Raw genomic sequence first — 22335 nt, forward strand, 5'->3', positions numbered from 1 at the left:
GCGAAAATTCTCGGAAAAACCAGAGTTAAAATTGGTACTAGCAGGGGATTGATCCTGGGATCAACTAGTTGCTTCCAAACGCTAGTAGCCACTGCAATAGACTCTAATATTGTACACTATGGAGAACTCGGCCTACTAGAAGAAAAATGAGCCGGGTTTTACCATGTTTACTTTCCTTTTGCTTATTTTTTCTTTTCTTTCCTTTTCTCCATTTTTACTCGTCCAATTCAAGATGTTTTTTCTATGTTTTTTCTTTTTACTCGGTTTTCCCATGCTTTTTTTTTTCCTTTCTTTCCTTTTCTTCATTTTTACTCGTCTAATTCAAGATGCTTTTTCTATGTTTTTTCTTTTTACTCGGTTTTCCCATGCTTTTTCGAAATAATATCGGTTAACACACACAGAAAAATACTTATTCAACATTTTTGCGTCGGGGCAGCTGTGGCGTCTTCGGACAGCCTCCAGCATCGGCGGAAGCAGGAGGTGGCTCGGGCACGTGACGTCGCGCAGCGTCCTTCTGGCGCGAGGTTAGGGGTGACTGCCGCTGTGGGCCAGTGGGCCGCATAGTGCTAGGCCGCCCAGGTGAGGTTTCTCCCTCTCATCTATATTTCTTTCTATTCATTTTTTTAATTTATTTCTTTTGCCTCTGTTTTCGTATTCAAACATAATTCAAACAATGCCAAAATCCTCTGAATATTTTTATGTTGCTTCATGGACTTTTCCAAAGGCACATAAATTATTTCAGAAGCATTTGAAAATATATTCTAGTTATATGCATATAAATTCAAATTCAAAGAGCATGGTGATTTAAATTCAGTGCCCAATATAATTCCTTAAAAATGTTTTATTATTTTGGGTTTGGATCAAAGCGCATTTTGGGTTTATTGAATGCAATTTTCAGGGTTCTTGCCCTTTAATTAAATTTTGAGGCTTTGGTTATCCTCAATTCAAGTTTCAGAAATTTAAATATGATGCATGATGCTCACTAATGCAACCACTCACATGCAATTATTCTAGGGCTATGACAAAGCAATCCTGGGTTTGTGTCGCCAAACACCGTCTTATTTGTCACAATGACTCTAAACGGAACATTTATCAGTTAATCACCACCCCTCGATCCCTAGCACGCACACAATGCCATGTGATACACCAAACCCTGGGCACATACTGGTGGGTAGTGAGCCGAAACGCCCAACACAATGGTACACCACTCTGACAGAGGGGCTCTACTTGCCCCTCACACCCCCACCACAGAGCTCTATTTGTAGGGTGCTTGTAGTTTTGAAGGATATATGACTCCTTAGTGAAGGCAATATTTTTATTTTATTTTAAAGGCACTTTTAATTTGAAGAGGTCAGTGTTCAAATAATATATGTTATATATGTGTTGTGTGTCTTGTCATCTCTTCTAGTTGCGATATTGAATATTTATTCCATAATTGTTGTACATGTAGTCTTCTGCTAATTGCCAATAATAAGTCATTCTAGCATCATCTTTTTTTTAGAAAAGGAGGATGACCCCCGGCCTCTGCATCTAAGAGATGCATACGGCCATTTTATTGATTATTCTCGAGGACCTTACAAAGTAGTACAACAATATGTCTGAATCCATCATCTTGGCAACATCTGCCGCTACTCCAATCCATATGATGAAGGGGTGCAAACTGGGCCAAATACCCAGACCTCTCACCTAAACCTAACATCTAAAGCCGGAGGCCCCGACCGAGCCACATACCGGGTCCGGGCACAAACCGGTCTGACGCACTCACATGTGTCGTCGCCGCCATCTTTCACTAGTCCATCTTCAAAGCAGATTGAGGTGCCAACCTTGGTAGGTGCCTCCGCCATCAACGCCACCATGACGCCAAACAACGACCTCCACCTACGTGAGTCCATCTCCAAGCAACGGACGCAGATCCGTGCTAGGATAGGGCCACACCACCGCCGTCGCCCACCACCCACAAGCGCCGGCCACCCAGCCCCAAGGTTCCCAAAACGGCGCCTTCAAGAAGGGAACGGCGCTGTGAGCGCCGTCGCCGCCCGACAAAGTTAGGGCTTTCGCCCGGGAGACCTAGGGGAAGGGGAAGTGAGGGGATCAGTCCATACCGACGCCTCCAAGTAAGGGGATCAGTCCATATCTAGCATCATCTTTTTGTTTGTTTGTTTCAAAGATGATTTGCTGGTTCTAGTGAAAAGGGATCCAACAAAACCAACACACTATGTATATGACAGTGACCAGCTGAACTTCAGTAAGTAAATTACAAAATTGTTTTTTATTCCAATTCACATCAGCTAGCGCATTAGAATGATCACTTGGAACAACATAAAATTGATAAGAATGTATGGGATGGAAAAGGAAGATGGGTCGGCGTCGTCGATGTGCCTGAAGAAGTTTTTTTGCACTCGTCGACGCATATGTCCATTGTACGATAGCAGCGGCTCCTTACTAAACAACAGTCACAATAAGATGAATCTGGGCAGTCTTGAGCACTCTTATGCACGCACAATCCGTGTGGGAAATTAATCTTGTTGTTGGTTTTGTCATCCATGATTCGACCTACACGACAAAAAAATATATCAACAATTAATATCCATAAGTCCCTGTAGATTACCAAATCTAATGACGATTATGCATCTAGCGATTCGCACATACACGCCATCGGAAGAGGAATAAACTATGGACAACCATTGTGTTAGTGCTCAATCAACTACTCCATCCGTTCGGGTTTATTAGGCCTCCTCTTATTTTGTGCTAAACTTTGACCTATAAATTTAACTAATAAAATGTAAACTACATGTCACAAAAACTATACTATCTGAAAGCTCTTTCAAATTCAACAAGTGTGTGTGTGTGTGTGTTGGGGTTGGGGGGGGGGGGGGGGGGGGGAACTAGTTTGCAGATACGAGGGTTCAACTCTTTTCAGTTGCATCCTTTTGATGCGATTATAATATTTGTAAAGTACTCCCTCCGTCCCATAATATAAGATGTTTTTTAACACTATAATAATGTCAAAAAACGTCTTACATTATGGGAAGGAGGGAGTATTTCATTATTGCAAGAAGAGAAAATACTAGTAACTCAAATGCGACTTACAGTGTACATGGATAGCAAAGCACATGAGAAACAGCAGCGAGAGTAGCGTAGGTGCATGAGCAAGGCCGGTGCGCTTGGCCATCAAGACGATGCAATTGAAAATGCAAATACTTTCTTGGCAAATATGTATGTGTGTTTCCTGGTCGAAGTACAGTATATATATGAGAGAGAAGCCGAGAGAGGCGGAAATTCAATTCAGCGATACAATTCCCCACCTTCATAAATATGTCTAGCAATATAATGATGATTACTTACGATACATTATTAATTTTAATAAATATGTCTAGCAATCTAATGATGATTACTTAGAATACATTAATTGTACCAAATATATAGTATATCCCTAGAATACATGAGTGCTAAAACACCATCGTGTTTTGTCTCCTGTTAGGCTTGTCACAATGGGAGTACTGTAGGTAGTATCATGCATGTTAACAATGCATTTTTGCTGAGTGACACACAAGTAAATGAGGAAAAAGAGGATTGAGTATCATGATATGATATGATACCGTATCATACTAAATGTTATATTAGTATATGTGTCATGCATGGCAATAAATGAGTTCACTATGATATTTATACCTATTATTAAAGGAAGAAAGATTTCATAGTTCTCCATCCATTACTCCTTTATATTTGTTATTAATTTTATGTTAACCACAAAGATTGACAGTTGAGATTTAAAAAGAAGAGATTTTTCTTTTTTTCTTTCACCTATCTTCTCTCCTATCTAAAAGGTATGGCTCCCTTTTCCGTCGATCTTTTCGAGCTTTCGATCTCAACATTTTTTTCTCACGCCCATGCGCATAGCAATCGCATCGATCGATCTTAGCTCTTTCTTTCCCGGGCTTTCATAGCGACCAACACCACCAATTGGACTAGCCCCAAAAAGCCCAGCTACGATCTCAGGATCGATGAGACTAGTCTAGCGGTACAAGCCCAACCAGTCAGGGCCGGCCCACAGATTTGCGGGGCCTGGGGCAAGACATCAACAAGGGGCCCTTGTTGATTCGAAAGCTAAAAATATTTTCTATTAAAAAAATATCTAGTGCATAGCATAGACGATGATCTTTGGTCTTTAGAATTGGCAGTACAATTTATTTATTGATAAGGAGAACTACACCATGATAGTAATGAAATAATGTAATTCCACATAAACTTGTTTTACTAAATTTTAACAACGGCGAATTCATTTTGTCTAGAATTACTATCTCAACTAAAATATCCCTATCCTTATCAATCATATTGTCATAGTTTGGAGGATCCAAAATATCAACAGTGCATGATTGTTGTTCATCGACTCCCTGTGTTTCTGAATTTGGTTAGTGACTTAGGTTTTCAACTTTTCATGTTGGCTGGAATTATTATCACCATCGTTCATATCATCACTAGTAGCATCTGTATTCTCAGTCAGTTGCTCTTCAAACACTTACTATGGCTAGTTCCACGGGGTCTCTAGAAGAATTACTAGTTCTGAAAAATTTGTCAATTGGTCCTTTTTGGGTTTCTACCAATTCATCTTTGAGCTACCTTTTACTGTTCTTTTTTTTTTACCAGATAAACACTTTCTAGACGACATGACACTAACAGGAACAGTTAGCATAAATGATTAATATAGGGAACAAACGCACCTGAATATGGATTGATGTGGATCTAGATTTCCAGATCCGCAGGTTGCAGTATTCAGCACGAACGAGAAGACGACACCAAGAACTGAATAATTTCCCCCATGCTGCAGTTCTCCTAATCTCCTGACTCCCGAGGACTCTCTCACACTTAGATCCAGTGAATATTAGAAGAACACCTGTGCAGGTAGATGTGGACTCCTCAGAGCAGGAGGACATAGCTATTTAATTGAGGAGGGACGGGATTATGGCAAGGAAGAAAAGAAGAACACCTACCGTCTCCATGTTTCCAACATCTAGTTGATGGGGAACGAAGAACATTGAGAAGGGAAGGAGAGCTGATGTGGGAACGGACTTTCGCCTTTAATCTCCATTAATGGCCAGCGGTGACCTTGGAATCGGAAACGCATGGGAATGGCGGCACTGTTATGGGAGTCGGGATTTTGCGATCTGGAGGAATCGAGGAGAAAGTTTTTTTTTTGAGAATCTCACAAAGCTTTATTACTGAATCCAAATGTTCATAGGTACAAAAAGAAGATCGCCGGGTTTTGCCCCAGCGCCATGACCGAATGGGCCCTCTGTATTCTCGATAAATTTCTTGGGCTTCTTACGAGCTATGAAGGAATAACTACCTCGGTTGGGGCCCTTGCCTTCCACGGGCCCAGGGCGGGCGCCCCGTTTGCCCAGCCTATGGGCCGGGCTTGCAACCAGTGTACGACCGAAACGGAGTTAACAAAAGGTACGATCAAAAAGAACGATCTCAGTGTTCCTCACTCCCACTAGTAGGAAAAGGGGCTTTTACCCCGGTTCATAAGGGCCTTTAGTCCCGGTTCTGGAACCGGGACTAAAGGGTCATTACTAATGCCCTAGCCCTTTAGTCCCGGTTCTTACACGAACCGGGACTAAAGGCCGTCCACGTGGCCGGTGCGGGGAGCCCAGGCAGGAGGGCCTTTGGTCCCGGTTAGTGCCACCAACCGGGACCAATAGGCAGGGCCTTTTGTCCCGGTTGGTGTCACCAACCGGGACCAATAGGCATCCACGCGTCAGCAGCTGGCAGGAGCTGAGGTTTTTTTTTAAAGGGGGTGGTTTAGGGGTTTTGGGGGGTTAATTTAGGTGTTTCATATATTGTGTTAGCTAGCTAATTAATAGAGAGAAGTGTCCTCTCTTATCTCCGTGCTTGGTCGACGCTACGTACTATATACATATGGAGAGGAGTAGACACGCTAGCTAGTAATCAAATGAAGGAAATAGAAGATCGTCATGAACATATGCATACAGAGAGAAATGATATCGACCACCTCTCCTTCTCCGAGATATTGGTCGAACAACAAGTTCTCGTATATCTATCCGACACTACCGGCTACATATATACAATAATTATCTCTTACAATACAATCTCCTAATTAAATTGTAGGAACACAGGGTCCACATAGTATTCTCCGTTTTCAGCGATCACGTGGTCAAGGAAGAATGCCGCCAATTCCTCTTGAATTCCTCGCATACGATCTGGTGCTAGGAGTTCATCCCGCTTCCGAAACATCTAATTTGAAGAAGGGGGTCAATACATATATATATGAATAAATGAAACTCAACACAAATGATGGTAATAAAACAAAATTGTGAATATTATTGCTTACGCTTTTCATATTGTTCTTCAGTGTAGCCCCGCTCACAGGTCGTGTAGCGGATGGACTTGCAAACGTAGTATCCACAGTAATTTTTCCCGGGTTCCTGCCACAACCACTTTACAAGAAATAGAGGTCAATCAAACTGATAAGCAAGCATGCTAAATGGTATTGATGAAACTAGCGCTTGAATCACTAGGAGATGCGCGGAACATGCTACTATAGTACTTACTTTCGGGTGATTAAATTGCAGCTTCTTCGGCAGTCCCGGAGCTTTTGAGGTGAATTTTCTCCAAACCCTGCCAGACAAAGAAAACAATTACTTGATATCAAGAAATGAACAAAGTTATTGATATGGTGGATAATGATCGATTTAACTTACTTCTCGAGCATTTGAGTCATGTTCGCATAGTCCTGCGGATCTTTTCGTCTCGAGTCTAAGACGGTTACTACTCTCTGCTCAAGCTTAATCTCTAGGAGAATATAGTGGAAGCTGCGCATGCATGCATAAGTCATCAATTACATTACCATAACCTGGACTAATAAGGGAAACCGAATATGCACAAGACAGTAACACTCACTTGAAGTTGTAAGGAAAGAGTATTATATCTTTGTTTTGATTTAATACTAACGATTGTAGCAAGTTGGCCTCGGCTTCTTTGGGATGTTTTTCAACCGTATATGCATCTATGAGATTTTTGTTAATGAACCCAATATCACCGATTTGTCTTTTCTTCAATTCGGCGATCTTCAATCTGCATAATATAGTGAGGATAAGTATAAATACATGCAATGGAAGAGCTGACCTATATAGAGAGACTTAATGGCAGAAGTAGTACTACTTACAGACAGTAGCAAGTGATCGTTGTTTTATCGAGGGCCTTTTGATTGTAAAACTGGAAGAAATCCTCAAATGGAACATGTTGGGTAACGTAGCAGAAATTCAAAATTTTCTACGCATCACCAAGATCAATCTATGGAGTAATCTAGCAACGAGGGAAGGGGAGTGCATCTACATACCCTTGTAGATCGCGATGCGGAAGCGTTGCAAGAACGCGGATGAGGGAGTCGTACTCGTAGCGATTCAGATCGCGGTTGATTCCGATCTAAGCACCGAAAGTACGGTGCCTCCGCGTTCAACACACGTGCAGCCCGGTGACGTCTCCCACGCCTTGATCCAGCAAGGAGAGAGGGAGAGGTTGGGGAAGACTCCATCCAGCAGCAACACGACGGCATGGTGGTGGTGGAGGAGCGTGGCAATCCCGCAGGGCTTCGCCAAGCACCGCGGGAGAGGAGGAGGAGGAAGAGGGGTAGGGCAGCACCAAAAGGAGACTTTCTCGTGTGTGTATGGCAGCCCAAACCTCAAGTATATATAGGGGGGAAGGGGGCTGCGCCCCCCTTAGGGTTTCCACCCCCAAGAGGAGGCAGCCAGCCCTAGATCCCATCAAGGGGGCGGCCAAGGGGAGGAGAGGGGGAGGCGCCCCACTAGATGGGCCCTAAGGCCCATCTGGACCTAGGGTTTGCCCCCTCCCACTCTCCCATGCGCCTTGGGCCTTGGTGGGGGGGCGCACCAGCCCACCTGAGGCTGGTCCCCTCCCACACTTGGCCCACGCAGCCTTCTGGGGCTGGTGGCCCCACTTGGTGGACCCCCGGGACCCTCCCGGTGGTCCCGGTACATTACCGATTTCACCCGAAACTTTTCCGGTGACCAAAACAGGACTTCCCATATATAAATCTTTACCTCCGGACCATTCCGGAACTCTTCGTGACGTCCGGGATCTCATCCGGGACTCCGAACAACATTCGGTAACCACATATATACTTTCCCTATAACCCTAGCGTCATCGAACCTTAAGCGTGTAGACCCTACGGGTTCGGGAACCATGCAGACATGACCGAGACGTTCTCCGGTCAATAACCAACAGCGGGATCTGGATACCCATGTTGGCTCCCACATGTTCCACGATGATCTCATCGGATGAACCACGATGTCGGGGATTCAATCAATCCCGTATTCAATTCCCTTTGTCTAACGGTATGTTACTTGCCCGAGATTCGATCGTCGGTATCCCTATACCTTGTTCAATCTCGTTACCGGCAAGTCTCTTTACTCGTTCCGTAACTCACATCATCCCGTGATCAACTCCTTGGTCACATTGTGCACATTATGATGATGTCCTACCGAGTGGGCCCAGAGATACCTCTCCGTTTACACGGAGTGACAAATCCCAGTCTCGATTCGTGCCAACCCAACAGACACTTTCGGAGATACCCGTAGTGCACCTTTATAGCCACCCAGTTACGTTGTGACGTTTGGCACACCCAAAGCATTCCTACGGTATCCGGGAGTTGCACAATCTCATGGTCTAAGGAAGTGATACTTGACATTAGAAAAGCTCTGAGCAAACGAACTACACGATCTTGTGCTAGGCTTAGGATTGGGTCTTGTCCATCACATCATTCTCCTAATGATGTGATCCCGTTATCAACGACATCCAATGTCCATGGTCAGGAAACCGTAACCATCTATTGATCAACGAGCTAGTCAACTAGAGGCTTACTAGGGACATGGTGTTGTCTATGTATCCACACATGTATCTGAGTTTCCTATCAATACAATTCTAGCATGGATAATAAACGATTATCATGAACAAGGAAATATAATAATAACCTATTTATTATTGCCTCTAGGGCATATTTCCAACAGTCTCCCACTTGCACTAGAGTCAATAATCTAGTTCACATCACCATGTGATTAACACTGACAGGTCACATCACCATGTGACCAACACCCAAGAGTTTACTAGAGTCAACAATCTAGCTCACATCTCTATGTGATTAATACTCAATGAGTTCTGGTTTGATCATGTTATGCTTGTGAGAGAGGTTATTAGTTAACGGGTCTGAACCTTTCAGATTCGTGTGTGCTTTACGAATATCTATGTCATCTTGTGGATGCTACCACGCGCTATTTGGAGCCATTTCAAATAATTGCTCTACTATACGAATCCGGTTTACTACTCAGAGTCATCCGGATTAGTGTCAAAGTTCGCATCGACGTAACCCTTTACGACGAACTCCTTTTCACTTCCATAATCGAGAAAATTCCTTAGTCCACTAGGTACTAAGGATAAGTTCGACCGCTGTCATGTGATCCATTCCCGGATCACTATTGTACCCCTTGACCAACTCATGGCAAGGCACACTTCATGTGCGGTACACAGCATAGCATACTGTAGAGCCTACGTCTAAAGCATAGGGGACGACCTTCGTCCTTTCTCTCTCTTCTGCTGTGGTCAGGTCTTGAGTCTTACTCAATACTCACACCTTGTAACACAGCCAAGAACTCCTTCTTTGCTGACCTATTTTGAACTCTTTCAAAATCATGTCAAGGTGTGCTGTCTTTTGAAAGTATCATCAGGCGTCTTGATCTATCTCTATGGATCTTGATGCCCAATATGTAAGTAGCTTTATCCAGGTCTTCCTTTGAAAAACTCCTTTCAAACAACCCTTTATGCTATCCAGAAATTTTACATCATTTCGGATCAACAATATGTCATTCACATATACTTATCAGAAATGTTGTAGCGCTCCCACTCACTTTATTGTAAATACAAGTTTCTAACAAACTTTGTATAAACCCAAAAACTTTGATCACCCCATCAAAGCGTATATTCTGACTCCGAGATGCTTGCTCTAATCCATGGAAGGATCGCTGGAGCTAGCATACCTTTTAGCATCCTTAGGATCGACAAAACCTTTCTGATTGTATCACATACAACCTTTCCTTACGAAAACTGGTAAGGAAACTTGTTTTGACATCCATCTGCCAGATTTCATAAATGTAGCTAATGCTAACATGATTCCGACGGACCTAAGCATCGCTACGGATGAGAAAAACTCATCGTAGTCAACTCCTTGACCTTGTGAAAATACTCTTTGCCACAAGTCGAGCTTCATAGACGGTAACATTACCGTCCACATCCGTCTTCTTCTCAAAGATCCATTTATCTCGGATTTCATGGTTTCTAACCATTTGTCGGAATATGGGCCCACCATCGCTTCTCCATAGCTCGTAGGTTCAGTATTGTCCAACAACATGATATCTCAGACAGGATCACGTACCACCCTGAAGTAGTGCGCATCCTCGTCGTCCTACGAGGTTTGGTAGTGACTTGATCCGAAGTTTCATGATCACTATCATAAGCTTCCACTTCAATTGGTGTAGGTGCCACAGGAACAACTTCCTGTGCCCTGCTACACACTAGTTGAAGCGAGGGTTCAATAACCTTATCAAGTCTCCACCATCCTCCCACTCAATTCTTTCGAGAGAAACTTTTCCTCAAGAAAGGACTCATTTCTAGAAGCAATTACTTTTGCTTCCAGATCTGAAATAGGAGGTATACCCAACTGTTTTTGGGTATTCTATGAAGATGCATTTATCCGCTTTGGGTTTGAGCTTATCAGCCTGAAACTTTTTCACATAAGCATCGCAGCCCCAAACTTTTAAGAAACGACAACTTAGGTTTCTATAAACGGTGTCGTCTCAACGGAATTGTGTGGTGCCCCTTTTAAAGTGAATGTGGTTGTCTCTAATGCCTAACCCATAAACGATAGTGGTAATTTGATAAGAAACATCATGGTGTGCACCATATCCAATAGGGTGCAGTTGTGATGTTCGGACACACCATCACACTATGGTGTTCCAGGCGGTATTAATTGTGAAACACTTTCCACAATGTCTCAATTGTGTGCCAAACTCGTATCTCAGATACTCATCTCTATGATCACATCACAGACATTTTATCCTCTTGTTACGACGATCTTCAACTTCACTCTGAAATTACTTGAACCTTTCAATAATTCAGACTAGTGTTTCATCAAGTAAATATTCTCAGCATCTACTCAAATCATCTGTGAAGTAAGAACATAACGATATCCACTGCATGCCTCAGCACTCATTGGACTGCGTACATCAAAATGTATTACTTCCAATAAGTTGCTCTCTTGTTCCATCTTACTGAAAACGAGGACTTTCAGTCATCTTGCCCATGTGGTATGATTTGCATGTCTCAAGTGATTCATAATCAAGTGAGTCTAAACGATCCATCTGCATGGAGTTTCTTCATGCATATATACCAATAGACATGGTTCGCATGTCTCAATCTTTTCAAAAACGAGTGAGTCCAAAGATCCATCTACATGGAGCTTCTTCATGCGTTTTATCCCAATATGACTCAAATAGCAGTGCCACAAGTATGTGGTACTATCATTACTTTTGGCATGAACATGTGTATCACTACGATCGAGATTCATTTTAGGTGCGAGACCATTGAAGGTATTATTCAAATAAACAGAGTAACCATTATTCTCCTTAAATGAATAACCGTATTGCGATAAACATGATCCAATCATGCTTAACGCAAACACCAAATCTCGATGGTAGAGGGAGCATGCGATGCTTGATCACATCAACCTTGGAAACACTTCCAACGCACATCGTCATCTCACCTTTAGCTAGTCTCCGTTTATTCCGCAGCTTTTATTTCGAGTTACTAACACTTAGCAACCGAACTGGTATCTAATACCCTGGTGCTGCTAGGAGTACTATTAAAATACACATTCATATAACGTATATCCAATATACTTCTGTCGACCTTGCCTGCCTTCTCATCTACCAAGTATCTAGGGTAGTACTGCTTCAGTGACCGTTCCTCTCGTTACAGAAGCACTTAGTCTCGGGTTTGGGTTCAACCTTGGGATTCTTCACTAGAGCAGCAAACGACTTGCTGTTTCATGAAGTATCCCTTTTGCCCTTGCCCTTCTTAAACTAGTGGTTTTACTAACCATCAACAATTGATGCTCCTTCTTGATTTCTACTCTCGCGGTGTCAAACATCGCGAATAGCTCAAGGATCATCATAACTATCCTTGATATGTTATAGTTCATCACGAAGCTCTACTAGCTTGGTGGCAATGACTATGGGAAACTATCACTATCTCATCTGGGAGATTAACTCCCACTCGATTCAAGCGATTGTGGCACTCAGACAATCTGAGCACATGCTCAACGATTGAGCTTTTCTCCCTTAGTTTGCAGGCTTAAGAAACTTGTCAGAGGTCTCATACCTCTTGACGTGGGCACTAGTCTGAAATCTCAATTTCAGTCTTCGGAACATCTCAGGTGTTCTGCGATGTTTCAAAAACGTCTTTGGTGCCACAATTCTAAACCGCACTGAACTATCACGTAGTCATCAAAACGTGTATGTCAGATGTTTCGTAACATCTACAGACGACGCTGAGGTTCAGCACACCGAGCGGTGCATTAAGGACATAAGCCTTCTGTGCAGTAATGAGGACAATCCTCAGTTTACGGACCCAGTCCGCATAATTGCTACTACCAACTTTCAACTAAATTTTCTCTAGGAACATATCTTAACCAGTAGAACTAAAGCGCAAGCTATGACATAATTTGCAAATACCTATTTGACTATGTTCATGATAATGAAGTTCATCTGATTATGAACTCCCACTCAGATAGACATCCCTCTAGTCATCTAAGTGAAACATGATCCGAGTTTAACTAGGCCGTGTCCGATCATCACGTGAGACGGACTAGTCAAGATCGGTGAACATCTCCATGTTGATCGTATCTTCTATACGACTCATGCTCGACCTTTCGGTCCTCCGTGTTCCGAGGCCATGTCTGTACATGCTAGGCTCGTCAAGTCAACCTAAGTGTATTGCGTGTGTGCCGAGGCCATGTCTGTACATGCTAGGCTCGTCAACACCCGTTGTATTCGAACGTAAGAATCTATCACACCCGATCATCACGTGGTGCTTCGAAACGACGAACCTTCGCAACGGTGCACAGTTAGGGTGAACACTTTCTTGAAATTATTATAAGGGATCATCCTACTTGCTACCGTCGTTCTAAGCAAATAAGATGCAAAAACATGATAAACATCACATGCAATCAAATAGTGACATGATATGGCCAATATCATTATGCTCCTTTGATCTCCATCTTCGGGGCACCATGATCATCTTTGTCACCGGCATGACACCATGATCTCCATCATCATGATCTCCATCATTGTGTCTTCTTGAAGTTGTCATGCCAATGGTTACTTCTACTTCTATGGCTAACGTGCTTAGCAATAAAGTAAAGTAATTTACATGGCGTTATTCAATGACACGCAGGTCATACAAAATAAAGACAACTCCTATGGCTCCTGCCGGTTGTCATACTCATCGACATGCAAGTCGTGATCCCTATTACAAGAATATGATCAATCTCATACATCACATATATCATTCATCATGTCTTCTGGCCATATCACATCACATAGCACATGCTGCAAAAACAAGTTAGACGTCCTCTAATTGTTGTTGCAAGTTTTTTACGTGGCTTGTATAGGTTTCTAGCAAGAACGTTTCTTACCTACGTAAAACCACAACGTGATATGCCAATTTCTATTTACCCTTCATAAGGACCCTTTTCATCGAATCCGTTCCGACTAAAGTGGGAGAGACAGACACCCGCTAGCCACCTTATGCAACTAGTGCATGTCAGTCGGTGGAACCTGTCTCACGTAAGTGTACGTGTAAGGTCGGTCCGGGCCGCTTCATCCCACAATGCCGCCGAAACAAGATAAGACTAGTAGCGGCAAGAAGAATTGACAACATCGACGCCCACAACTACTTTGTGTTCTACTCGTGCATAGAAACTACGCATAGACCTAGCTCATGATGCCACTGTTGGGTAACGTAGCAGAAATTCAAAATTTTCTACGCATCACCAAGATCAATCTATGGAGTAATCTAGCAACGAGGGAAGGGGAGTGCATCTACATACCCTTGTAGATCGCGATGCGGAAGCGTTGCAAGAACGCGGATGAGGGAGTCGTACTCGTAGCGATTCAGATCGCGGTTGATTCCGATCTAAGCACCGAAAGTACGGTGCCTCCGCGTTCAACACACGTGCAGCCCGGTGACGTCTCCCACGCCTTGATCCAGCAAGGAGAGAGGGAGAGGTTGGGGAAGACTCCATCCAGCAGCAACACGACGGCATGGTGGTGGTGGAGGAGCGTGGCAATCCCGCAGGGCTTCGCCAAGCACCGCGGGAGAGGAGGAGGAGGAAGAGGGGTAGGGCAGCACCAAAAGGAGACTTTCTCGTGTGTGTATGGCAGCCCAAACCTCAAGTATATATAGGGGGGAAGGGGGCTGCGCCCCCCTTAGGGTTTCCACCCCCAAGAGGAGGCAGCCAGCCCTAGATCCCATCAAGGGGGCGGCCAAGGGGAGGAGAGGGGGAGGCGCCCCACTAGATGGGCCCTAAGGCCCATCTGGACCTAGGGTTTGCCCCCTCCCACTCTCCCATGCGCCTTGGGCCTTGGTGGGGGGGCGCACCAGCCCACCTGAGGCTGGTCCCCTCCCACACTTGGCCCACGCAGCCTTCTGGGGCTGGTGGCCCCACTTGGTGGACCCCCGGGACCCTCCCGGTGGTCCCGGTACATTACCGATTTCACCCGAAACTTTTCCGGTGACCAAAACAGGACTTCCCATATATAAATCTTTACCTCCGGACCATTCCGGAACTCTTCGTGACGTCCGGGATCTCATCCGGGACTCCGAACAACATTCAGTAACCACATATATACTTTCCCTATAACCCTAGCGTCATCGAACCTTAAGCGTGTAGACCCTACGGGTTTGGGAACCATGCAGACATGACCGAGACGTTCTCCGGTCAATAACCAACAGCGGGATCTGGATACCCATGTTGGCTCCCACATGTTCCACGATGATCTCATCGGATGAACCACGATGTCGGGGATTCAATCAATCCCGTATTCAATTCCCTTTGTCTAACGGTATGTTACTTGCCCGAGATTCGATCGTCGGTATCCCTATACCTTGTTCAATCTCGTTACCGGCAAGTCTCTTTACTCGTTCCGTAACTCACATCATCCCGTGATCAACTCCTTGGTCACATTGTGCACATTATGATGATGTCCTACCGAGTGGGCCCAGAGATACCTCTCCGTTTACACGGAGTGACAAATCCCAGTCTCGATTCGTGCCAACCCAACAGACACTTTCGGAGATACCCGTAGTGCACCTTTATAGCCACCCAGTTACGTTGTGACGTTTGGCACACCCAAAGCATTCCTACGGTATCCGGGAGTTGCACAATCTCATGGTCTAAGGAAGTGATACTTGACATTAGAAAAGCTCTGAGCAAACGAACTACACGATCTTGTGCTAGGCTTAGGATTGGGTCTTGTCCATCACATCATTCTCCTAATGATGTGATCCCGTTATCAACGACATCCAATGTCCATGGTCAGGAAACCGTAACCATCTATTGATCAACGAGCTAGTCAACTAGAGGCTTACTAGGGACATGGTGTTGTCTATGTATCCACACATGTATCTGAGTTTCCTATCAATACAATTCTAGCATGGATAATAAACGATTATCATGAACAAGGAAATATAATAATAACCTATTTATTATTGCCTCTAGGGCATATTTCTAACAGAACATTCAGCAGATCAATTCCAACGAGGTCATGCTCCGGTTTAGCTCTCAGCATCAAAGTATCCATCCCATCAGACTCTCTGCAGGTTTTCATGTACCAATCATGTAGTCTTCGTATCATCGTGCTTAGAGATCTTTCATCTTTGATGAGAGGCTTCCCGTAATGGTATTTGTGTTCGTCCACCTCCATGATTTCATAATGTACATCGTCGGGCAGGTAATCTCCAAGATTGCTATAACCGGGCACCATACTCGGATCATTAGCGACGATGTCTTTCTACACCTTGAGCGGGGGGCACGATTGGTTCGCTTGTTCGCCGAGCTGGGCAATTTTTTTCCCAGCTCGTCGTTCTTTTAACCTTTTATCACTGACAGTACTTCCCGACCGCTCCGCTTCGGCATATGTGTTTGCAAGAATGCGCTCATAGTTGCCTCTCGGTGGAGACTTTGGTGGTTTTGTCAGGGCAGCCAGAGTGCGCTTTGCTTTCACCGGATCTACCTTCTCCTTCGGAGGTGGATGTTTCTTTGCTTTCACCCCTTCAAAGAAGTTTGTCACTTCGGCTTGCACGATCTTCCTGGTTTCCTCCTCGGTCCTCTCGTATGGTAACTTCTCTGGAGTCTTCAGAGAAGGACCGAATCTGTATTGCCTCCCGCCTCTGGCAGCTGTACTGCTAGACGCCGGCAGAGCAGATGGAGCGGCTGCGGCTGTCTTCTTTCCTTGCTTACGAGGCGGAGGAGAAGGACTACGACGCGCCGGAGCAGCCGCAGCGGCGGCGGGTCTCTTCCGCCCTTGCTGACGAGGCGGAGAAGGAGGAGGCTGGCTGCTCTGGCGCGCCGGCGCTGGCGGAGAAGGAGGCGGAGTGCCGCCATGCGCCGGAGAAGGAGGCTGAGTGCCCTGATCACTCGCCGGAGGAGGAGGCGGAGTGCCCTTACTCGCCGGAGCCGTCCAGTTCGAAGCTTGATGAGCTCCTTCCACCATAGGCATGGAGTCTTCAGAGCAGAACCCAGCCGAGTCTCCCCTTCACCGGTAGGGTGGTCAAGCTGGAGCTCCTCAAATCCCTCCGTTATTTCATCCACCATCACCCTAGCATATCCTTCTGGAATCGGCCGGTAGTGGTAGGTTGCGCCGGGTTCAGGAGGTAAAACAGAGCCAACAGCCGCCTTGACTTTGAAGTTCTGCCATTCCGCCATAAGGTGGCAATGTTGAGACTCCGTGATAGCATCCACGGGGTAGCTAGCAGGAGCCGCATGCTCCAGCTGAAGCAGCTCGGTGGAAGCCACGCTGCTTCTCCGCTGAGATGGCGGTGTAGCTTCGGGGGCAGTTTCGGCATGTCGATTGCCGTCTCGTTCCTCTAGCGCTTGAACCCTTTTGTGCAGCTTCTGAATTTGGATCTGCTCCACTTTTTTCCTCCTCTCCTGGCTTTTGTAACCGCCCGCGTCCGGAAAACCAGCCTTCCATGGAACGGAGCCTGGCGTGTCTCGTGTCCGTCCAGGGTGCTCAGGATTCCCGAGGGGCATTGTGAGCTCGTCGTTCTCTCTGTCTGGAACGAACGTCCCTTCCTGCGCTCTATCGATATATTGCTGAATCTTCTTGACTGGTATTCTCAAAAGCTCGTTCGTCCAAACGCACCTCCCTGATACAGGGTCCAAGGTTCTGCCAGCCCCGAAGAACCAAGTCCGGCAACGGTCTGTCCAGTTCATTGTCTGTGGTTCGATCCCTTTTTCAAGCAGATCATTCTCAGCCTTGGCCCACTTAGGTCGGGCTTTGAGGTAGCCACCTGACCCCGTGTGATGGTGAAGCTTCTTCTTCACAGCATTCTTCTTGTTTGTCGCTGACATCTTCTTACTCTTTTCCGATGTCTTGTGGGCCACAAATGCGGGCCAGTGATCTCTGATCTTCTCATACCGGCCGATGAATTCTGGTGTCTCTTCTTTGTCGACAAACGTTTTCAGCTCATTCTTCCACCTCCTGAAGAGGTCTGCCATCTTCTTAAGAGCATGAGACTTGATTAATTGCTCTATAACTGGCTTCTCCGGATCCTCCTCTGGCGGTAGGGTGAAATTTGCCTTCAGCTCAGTCCAAAGATCATCTTTCTGCACATCATTGACATAAGACACCTCAGGGTCTTCCTTCTTAGGCTTATACCATTGCTGGATGCTGATCGGGATCTTGTCCCTAACTAGAACCCCGCACTGAGCAGCAAATGCATCCTTTGTCCGGATGGGTTCAATCGGTTGGCCGTCGTGCACGATTGCTGTGATCTCAAACCTTTCATCCGAGCGCAACTTTCTCTTCGGGCCTCGTCTCTTTACCGAAGTTGTGCTCGATCCGGAGGGCTAGAAAAAAGAAGAAAAACGAGTGTTAATTAATATGTGTACATACCAAAACAATGAATGCATCAATTAGCTAGTCAGCACAGGCTTAACTAATATATTTACCTGGCCGGACTCTGTTCGGTCACCGGAGCCGTCACCACGGGCTCCTTCTTGCACCAGCTTTGGGTCACCGGAGCCATCATAATCATGTCTTTCCTCCTCCACTCTTCGATCACCGTAGCCTGCTTCTTCACCCTGTTCTTCCAGACCATCATTGTCGTTAAGATACGACAAGATATCACCTCCGGCTAAGATTATTTCCCCCAACACCTCTTCTGCTTGCTCGTCTTGTCCGTGCTCCATTGTTTCTGCAAATATTACAACATGGCAATTATTAAACAAACATGACATCAGGTGGATATATTAGTGCAAACGTAGACCTAGCTTATTCCGGGTTTGGGGTGGCCTAGGCAACGCTTCAAGGGTAGGGGCACGGCGGGAGGGGGTAGGAGACCGACATCATTTTTTTCTAGGGTTTGGGTGTCCTCGAGAGTTTTGGTCGAGCGAGAGGGCCGGGGGGTGCTCCTGTGGTATAAGTTATCACGGTCGAGAGGGGGTATAAATATCGACCGTCCATCATGTCGAAGTTATCTGGGAGGAAGTTATATATATCGACAACGACGACATACATACATGGGAAAATAATGTTATCGGGGAGGGGGTATATCGACCCCCCCCCCCACGTGTTGAAGTTATCGGGAGGGGGTTATATCGACAACGACGACATACGTACATGGGAAAATAATATTATCGGTGGGGAGGGGGTATATCGACCCCCCCTCGTGTTGAAGTTATCGGGAGAGGGGTATATCGACGACGACAGACCCGATCAAACCTAAGAAAACGAAGAAGAAATAAAAAGAGGAGAAGAAGAAAAGGAATAGAGGAGAAAATCGAAGAAAAAAAGAAGAAAAAAAAAAGAGGAGAAGAAGAAAGGAATAGAGGAGAGAAGAAGAAAAAATAGAATTTTTTCTATTTTTTCTTCTTCTCTTCTATTCCTTTCTTCTTCTCCTCTTCTTTTTCTTCTTTTTTCCTCTTCTTATTTATTTCTCCTCTTCTTCCTCTCCTCTTCTTCTCCTTTCTTCCTCTTCTTATTTTCCTTTTTCCTCTCCTTCTTTTTCTTCTTCTTCCTTTCCTAGCTAGATATATAAAACTTTTCTAAAAATGTAACTTTTGCATATATAAAACTTTTCCATGGATCATCATTTCTCATATATATCCATCTATAGCCACATACATATATAAATGGAAAAAAATGCTATGAACAAAAATACATATATACTTGGTAAATATTCTATGAACATCGTTTCTCATATATATCAATGCATACATCCATGGATCATCATTGCTCATATATCCATAGTCATATATAAAAACTTTTTGTATATGAACAAAAAAACATTTTTTGACATATTTAGCACATTCTAAATTTTCCTAACTCTTTTACAACCACAAAAATTACTCCAACTTCATGACAGTACCCACACTCCATTTCACCAAAAACCTTCTGATCCATAGTTCGAAATTTTCAAATTCCATTCAAGTGAAATTTGAACTAGATTCAAATTCCTTGCAGAAAACCTATTCTAAACCAATCCAAAAATTCTGAAATTTTGCCATCACCTTTGTCTTGCATCAGTACCTCACCACAAAAAATATCATAAATTCTAAAAATGCCCAAAGCCATCTAGCATTTGATCAAACACCCTCTATATGCACTGTTCATATCTGTAAAAAAATTCAGAAATTTCAGAAAATTGGACGGCGTCTTGCTGCTGCTCCACTCCTTCTCCTCTCCTCTCCTTCTCCTCTCCTTCTGCTCTTCAATGCGTCGGGGCCGGCGGCGACCATGGAGCAGGGGCGGCAGAGAGCAAGGGGCACTCGGGCGCAAGAGCGGCGCTCGATCGGGACCATGGGAAAGGGGGAGCTCACTTCGAGGGGGGCGGCGATGGCAGGAGTCCGGCGACGAGGACAGCGGGCTCGGGGCGGCACGCGGTGACGGGGACGGTGGTCTCGGGACGGCAGGCGGCGACAGGGACGTGGAGGGGTGGGCTCGGGGAGGCACGCGGCGATGGGGACGACGAGGACGGCGGGCTGAGGGATGCCGGCGACGAGAACGGCGCGGGCTCGGGGAGGCGACGGCGTTGGCGGCGGCGTAGACGGCGACGAGGAGCGCGCGAGCGATTTGGGCAGCCTGGCGGCGGGGGCAACTGGCGAGGGAGGCGACGGAGATGTGAAATTTTCACAAGTCCTGGTTATATAGCAAGGGCATTGGTCCCGGTTCGTGGCACCAACCGAGACCAATGCCACCCTTTAGTCCCGGTTGGTGCCACCAACCGGGACCAAAGGTCCCTTTTCAGCAGCACAAAGGGCGGGAAGCGGCGGCCTTTGGTCCCGGTTGGTGGCACCAACCGAGACTAAAGGGGGGGCATTGGTCCCGGTTGGTGCCATTAACCGGTACCAATGCACCCCTTTAGTCCCGGTTGGTGGCACCAACCGGGACCAAAGGCCTCTTGCTGCCCGCGTCGATGCCAAAAGTTTAGTCCCACCTCGCTAGTTGAGAGGGGCTCGGAGTGGTTTATAAGCCCCGCTGCGGCTGCTATCTCGAACTCCTCTCTATCGCAGGCTTCTGGGCCTAACTTTGCCGCGCTGCCCATTTAGCCTCCTAGCCCTTCTGGGCCTGTATTTGCAAACCTGAGGGTTGGAAGGCTAAGCGGGCAGCGCCCCAACAATTTTTTTTGCTGTATTTAGTTTTTTTGTTTTCTTTTTTTGCTTTATTTATTTTGTTTTGTTTCTACTTACAACAAAAAACTTATTTATTTTATTTTATTTTGTTTCTAATTAATTATTTATTTTACTTTATGATATTCTTTTTGCTTTAAAGTTTCTATCAAAAAAAGTTCTTTATGAAATTTTTTTTGCTGTATTTAGTTTTTTTGTTTTCTTTTTTGATTTATTTATTTTGTTTTGTTTCTACTTACAACAAAAAACTTATTTATTTTATTTTATTTTGTTTCTAATTACTTATTTTTTTTAAATTATGATAATTCTTTTGCTATTAAAGTTTCTATCAAAAAAAGTTCTTTATGAAAATTATTTTTGCTTTTAATGATTTTGAACAGAAAATACTTCAATAATTTTAGTTGCATCAATTTTATATGATTTTAGTTTCAATAATAATAGAGGTTTCTTATAATGTTTTGAACAGAAAATACTTTGTTAATTTTAGTTTCATAAATTTTATTAAAGTTTATTTTATTTTGTCGGAACAGAAGAAGTCCGGAGTTGTAATAAGTTCTTAAAAATAAAAAAGAGGCGCAATGCTCGTTGATTTGCTTCAAGCCTTTCGGAATAGTGTAGACTGCACTGCACATAGCTCCATGCAGTCTACCTTATTCCTCAAGGCTTGAAGCTAAGCAACGTGAGCATTGCGGCTCTTCTTCATCGTCTCTGCACTCAGGGCTTATAAACCGCTCGTAGTGCCTCTCAGCTAGCGAGGTGGGACTAAAAACTGCTTAGTAAGAAACTCTAGTACCGGTTCGTGCCAAGAACCGGTACTATAGGTGCTCGTGGGGCCACAGCCTCATTAGTACCGGTTCGTGGCACCAACAGGGACCAAAGGGTGGAATTGGTCCCGGTTCGTGCCACCAACCGGGACCAATGGCCTTGCACAGCGGCGTGGTGGTGAGTTTAGTCCCACCCCGCTAGCTGAGAGAGAGCCGCACCTGTTTATAAGGTGCGGTGCGCCTGAGCTGTCGAGCTCCTCTCTAAAGCAGGCTTACGGGCCTAACCTCTCTGTACATGCCTGTGGGCCTACTCGGCCTTCTGCGGGCCTGAATCCTGGCCCATGGATGGGTTTCTAATCGTATTCAGGCCGTGGTGGCCCAGTAGGTGGCATAATTTTTAATTTTTGGCCTGTTATTTTTCATGCATTTACTAATTATTTTGAGCTATAAGACCCTAAAATTGAAAAGCATTTCAAATGAACTCTGAGAAGGTTGAAAGTTGGCATGGTATCATCAGTTCATCCACATAGCATGTGCAAGAAAGTTGAGAGGGTTACGGGAAAAACTAGA

General features: G+C 45.0%; 1 long non-coding RNA gene across 1 annotated transcript; it reads right to left on the bottom strand.

Annotated features, from left to right (window-relative positions):
• Positions 1 to 2218: 2218 nt before the first annotated feature.
• LOC120967316 (uncharacterized) lies at positions 2219 to 3265 on the bottom strand. Its single transcript, XR_005761126.2, has 2 exons — positions 3091 to 3265; positions 2219 to 2553 (listed from the first exon to the last, which is right to left on the bottom strand). It is a non-coding gene; the product is annotated as an uncharacterized lncRNA (long non-coding RNA).
• Positions 3266 to 22335: the final 19070 nt, after the last annotated feature.

Source organism: Aegilops tauschii, chromosome 6, assembly GCF_002575655.3.
Source record: "Aegilops tauschii subsp. strangulata cultivar AL8/78 chromosome 6, Aet v6.0, whole genome shotgun sequence".
Classification (NCBI taxonomy): Eukaryota; Viridiplantae; Streptophyta; class Magnoliopsida; order Poales; family Poaceae; genus Aegilops; species Aegilops tauschii.